At 42.1% G+C, this 5,526-nt stretch overlaps 1 pseudogene; it reads right to left on the bottom strand.

The window, feature by feature from the left end:
- Nucleotides 1-3,364: 3,364 nt before the first annotated feature.
- LOC104665788 lies at nucleotides 3,365-4,110 on the bottom strand (annotated as a pseudogene).
- Between the last annotated feature and the right edge of the window lie 1,416 nt (nucleotides 4,111-5,526).

Raw genomic sequence — 5,526 nt, 5'->3', positions numbered from 1 at the left:
TATCTTAAGTTAGCTGCAACCCTCTGCTGAAGTACACTGCTCCTGCAAATAATAGCTTTTTCTGTACAGCTACTCTCTGAGTTCTAGTATCTACTCCATATCCTTGCCCCTTCAGACCTAGAAGTGGTAATGGCTCCTGCCGTTGCTGTTCCTGGAATACTGCCCTATCCTTTGTTCATTTCTTTAATGTTCAATTTTTTTTTTTTTTTTTTTTTTTTTTTTTTTTTTTTTTTTGAGATGGAATCTCGCTCTGTCACCCAGGCTGGAGTGCAGTGGTGCGATCTCGGCTCACTGCAAGCTCTGCCTCCCAGGTTCATGCCATTCTCCTGCCTCAGCCTCCCGAGTAGCTGGCTGGGACTACAGGTGCCCACCACTATGCCCGGCTAATTTTTTGTATATATATATATATATTTTTTTTTAAGTAGAGACGGGGTTTCACCGTGTTAGCCAGGATGGTCTCGATCTCCTGACCTTGTGATCCACCTGCCTTGGACTCCCAAAGTGCTGGGATTACAGGCATGAGTCACCACGCCCGGCCAATGTTCATGCATTTTAATGGGCCATTTTACTAAACTATTTTTAATTATCTAGTTTGAGTGTGCCATTTTTTTATTGCCAGGTTCCTGACAATACACCCAATTTGCTACAGAGAGCACCCACCCTGTGCTGATCTTGGTGCCTTCAAATACAGGTCCCTGTAAGTATCTCAGCCTCTCTTAAAGGTCTTCCTTTGGTTGGTGTATAGTTTTTTATGGTTGAGTAACAAATTAAAACAATCATTGGGAAAGAGTTCTCTGGGTAGCCTTGGAGAAATTCAGCTCTTCTCCCTCTTTCTCACTTGTAGTTCTCAATGTAACTGTGGAATGTACTGGGAATGGAACACCTTGATGTAAGGAGGAACTGGTAGGATCAGCCTACAGTCTGTTCCAGTTCCCCCATAGAAACAGGACATCCTTAAGAGGGTCAGCCCAGCCAGTCTTGTGACCCAGAGGTATAAAGCCCAGGGTGGGCTGGCTGCAAGAGAGGCACATAGAGATGAGAGTCCATCCACCCTAGGCAGCTTTCCTGAGCTTTAGGGGCATGACATTCATTTAGGAGCCTGGCTCAACATGAGTCTTAGGCTTCTATTGTCCCTTGCTGCCTATGTATAATTAATAAACCTGCTTCGTGTAACCTTGTGTGTGGGTGTTATATCTCACCCGACTCAGACTAGTCAGTAACCTGCGCCCAGTGAATGCGCTTCACAATGATAGCAGTTTAACGTCCACCTATTCATTATCTCACAGTTCTGTAGGTCAGGAGTCTGGCCTTGGCATAATTGGCATAATAGTCTTCCACTCAGCTTCTCACAAGGTCAGAATCAAGGTGTCCTCTGGCTGTCTTCTTGGGAGCTTGGGATCTTCTTCCAGGCTCATTCAGGTTGTTGGTGGAATTAAATGCCTTGTGGTTTTAGGCTGGGGTTCCATTTCCTTGCTGGTTGTTGGCTGATCCTAACCCTCTTACGACATAGTAGCTACTTCTTCAAAGCCAGCAGGGGAATTTCTCTCTAGCCCACCAAGAGGGAGTTGTAAAAAAGATCATGTAGTCCCAGGAGGGACCCTCCCATCATATTTACCATACAAGGTGACTGATAGAGTTTGGGTATTTGTTTCTGCCCAAACCTCATGTTGAAATTTAATCCCCAATGTTGGAAATGGGACCTGGTGTGAAGTGTTTGGGTCATGGGGGCAGATCCATGACCCCACTGTGATCCATGGGATCACAATGAGTGAGTTCTCACGAGATCTTGTTAAAAGTGTGTGGAACCTTCCCCACTCTCTCTTGCTGCTGCTCTCACCATGTGACATGCCTGCTCCTGATTCACCTTCTATCATGAGCGCCTCTTCAGGAGCTGAGCAGATGCCAGCACCATGCTTGTACAGGCTACAGAATGATGAGCTAATAAAACCTCTTTTCTTTATAAATTACCCAGTCTCAGGTATTTCTTTATGGCAATGCAAGAAGGACCCAATACTGTTACTTAATTAAGGGAGTGATATACCATTATATTCACACATTTCCCCCAAACTCGAGGGAAGGGACTATATAAAGTATGTGTGTCAGGCATGGGAATCCTGGGGGTCATTTGAGATTCTGCCTACTATAGTGGTGAAGGGGGTTGGGGGTATCTAACTGCTTCAGATATACCTACAACTAACTTTCCTATTTTCTTCATTACTGTACCCTCAACTATCTAAGATACTTTTGTCTCAATTACTCAGCCTTACTGTAGTATCAAATGATCTGTTGATAAGCTTTCCCAATGGTTGGCTTAGATGCAGAATTCTTGGGTCTGATAAGACTTAGTGATTTAGTTTGTCTTGAGATAAATTTTCCAGTCTCCTGCCTGAGAGTGTGGTGAGTTTACACCAGATTGTGTCTCTTCTGTGATTGACTGAGGAAAGAAAGCTGGAGGCCTAATCATCATCAAACAGGCACACTTTAACTTAATCATTCTGCCTTCAGAACAGCACTTCACCTTAATGATCTTCTGCCTATAACTCCAAGTCTCTCTGGTTTATTATTTTTTTTCCAGAAAAATGACCCCTTTTCTCCTATGAAGATAGTGCAGGGTGTTGCTTTTCTGCTCCAAGTGGTGTTGGAAGCTGGGCTTTTACCTGTTCTCTTGTTGTCTGTTAATCTAGACTCACCCTTTTGATGTCCCACCTTGTTTTTCCACTTCAGTCTTCCCAGTGCCCAGTTTCTCAGCTGTTGGGGGATTCTGTGAACAAAACCTGCTTGTTATCTTCAGATTTACATGTTTGGGAATGAGCTCTCCTGACAACTCCTTTATTATCCTTGACTAACAGCTTTTAATTTTCATCTATTGTGCTTTGAAGTTACCTCATTTCCTTGAATATAATGCTTTTGTTTCTGTGTCTACTATGATTATTGCTTGAGGATGAGTCATTTTCAATTAGAAAAGGGGACACATGTGGTTTTATTCTACCACAAATACCAAAGACCAATATTATAATAATAATTACTATATTATTATTATTTTTATTTATTTATTCTTTCTTTTTGAGACAGAGTCTCACTCTATCGCCAGGCTGGAGTGCAGTGGCACAATCTCAGCTCACTGCAACCTCTGCCTCCTGAGTTCAAGTGATTCTGCTGCCTCAGCCTCCCTAGTAGCTGGGACTACCTACAGGCACCTGTCACCGTGCCTGGCTAATTTTTGTATTTTTAGTAGAGTTGAGGTTTCACCATGTTGGCCAGGATGGTCTCAATCTCCTGACCTTGTGATCCACCTGCCTCGGCCTCCCAAAGTGCTGGGATTAGAGGCCTGAGCCACTGCGCCCAGCCTGGTTTTATTTTTTACTTTATTTTTTGACTGGTAACAGCGGAATTTACTCAAATGTGCCTTAACATAGGCACTGGGGCTTGTCCACGGTCCTCTTGATAGTAAGACCCGGACATTCTGCCAGTTTTTCTTGAGCAATGACACTAGGAAGTTGACAGCCAGGTGAATGTTATACACAAGTTCATCGTCTGTCATCTTCACGTGACCAACAGCCACAGCCAGTGGTAACACCTTCTTCATTTGGAACTTCATTGTAAACTTCACCTCGTCCACTTTGGCCACCATGTTTTCCTTGTGTGTGAGTAGGGAAGGGAACTTTCCTGCCTTATTAGGCCTGGGCCGAGGATTCGTGGGATACTCTGAGGTCAAAATTGCATCATACTTCTTGGCTAGCTTCTTGACCAGTTTCTTATTCTTGTTAGTTTTTTCAGAGCCTCGATATCCATGTGGGGAATATCCACGGCCTTGGGCTCCTCACAGTGCTGTTGCTCCCCCAGGACACACACGGAGAACTTGGGACGGGGAGCGGACTTAAGTGTGACTGTGCCCGAGAAGCGCTTATCCTTCTGGGGGTCATAATTCTTCAAGATGATTTGCAACTACACCGTATCCAGGAACTTGAGGCGTTTGTGCTGGTTCCAGTGCACAACTTCCTGCACTGCCTCGTACAAGGTGTCGCGAGAGACTTTGCTACTCACGGCTTCTCGAGCCGAACTAACAGGAGAAGAGTCTGTTATTATTTTATAATAAAGTTCATATAGCATGGCATCTACTCTGGAAGTTTGGGCTGTTCTTATGGAAAGAGGCTTAAACCCATTGTCTCTGAAGAAATAAGAGTGCTAACAGGATGGCTCTTCATATGAGTGAAACTGCGAATTTGCATGGATTACTTGTGTTGGTTTGTTAGTCTACCTGCCCTCTGCAATGCATAAAATCACTTTGCCAAGTTAATAAAGGCCCTTGGAGTTGCTGGAGTGATGATTAGATGGGTTTCTGCCTGCAGAGAATTCATATCAGCAATAGATCTGCTGGCAGCATTTGTGTTGTTCAACTTTTAGAAAAAAAAATTAAGTAATAAACATAAATATCAGTGGTTTGAATAAGAAATGTACAGTATGGTATTTAGGGGAAAGAATTAGCATTAGATAAATTTTCTGTGTTTCCAAAGGTAGAAATATTCTCACCATCCTCCCACTTTAATCAAGCCACCAATTGCCATTTTACCTATTTAATTACAGGCTTCCTATTGAAAGATTGGCCGCTGAGAAATTAGTTTCCAGGGTCACTGAACCCATGTGAGCAGCCTCACTCACCTCTGAATGCCACAGAGGGTGCTCATTCTCAATTCAAAGGCTTGTCTACTTAGATCTCTGCTGCAAGCCCTAGGATGTAGTCAACCTGCAAAACATTGCTCAGAAAGAAAGTTACAAGTGCTCGACCAGCCCCTGTGAGGATATTGAATTCAGTTCTTATTTTTAATCATGTTTAAAGATGGGATCTCTTATTTTCATTTGTTATGATAAAACCCATCTTTCATTCTGAAAGGTAAATCAAAGCAAGAACAAAATAGTGTAATCAGTGCCTCTGACGGTTTATACATGATATGGACATATTTTAGAATTGTAAATATGAATGTGAATTTTTGTATGAGTGTAAACTGATGCTGATACCAAGAAAAATTTATCCCTTCCATTGTCAAAGAGAATAGTGTTAAAGTAGTTTCTCTCTGTCTATCACTGTTCTTTTTTTCTGACATAAGCAGGTTTTAATATGTTTGTTTTAGCCTCTGAAGACTCGTAGATATGCATAAACTGATCTGGGTATCATTCTATTTCACAAATCAATGAACAAAGCTGTCCTCCTGAAAAATTATTGAAAACTCTTCATTACAAATGACAATAAAGGAAACTGGAAGAACCAGATGGAGTTCTAAATCCCAAGTGGGTTTTTTGAGCATCAGAATAGGCTGAGGTAAAATAAATAAATAAATAATAAATAAAGCCAACTCTGTTTGACTTGCAAATTTGTTATGAAATAAATATGGAATGCTTCAATGCTGGCGTAACCAGCCCTTCTTCTCTGAAATAATATTGCGAATTTATTTAGCTTCTTTCCTCCTTGAAGATTCTCAAACATTCTATAAGTTATGAGTAGAGATGTTCCCCAGAGAGACAGAAAAA

The sequence above is a fragment of the Rhinopithecus roxellana genome, unplaced genomic scaffold (genome assembly GCF_007565055.1).
Source record: "Rhinopithecus roxellana isolate Shanxi Qingling unplaced genomic scaffold, ASM756505v1 contig5611, whole genome shotgun sequence".
Classification (NCBI taxonomy): domain Eukaryota; kingdom Metazoa; phylum Chordata; class Mammalia; order Primates; family Cercopithecidae; genus Rhinopithecus; species Rhinopithecus roxellana.
Note: the sequence above shows the minus strand (reverse complement) of the source record. Positions and strands in the feature narration are given on the sequence as shown.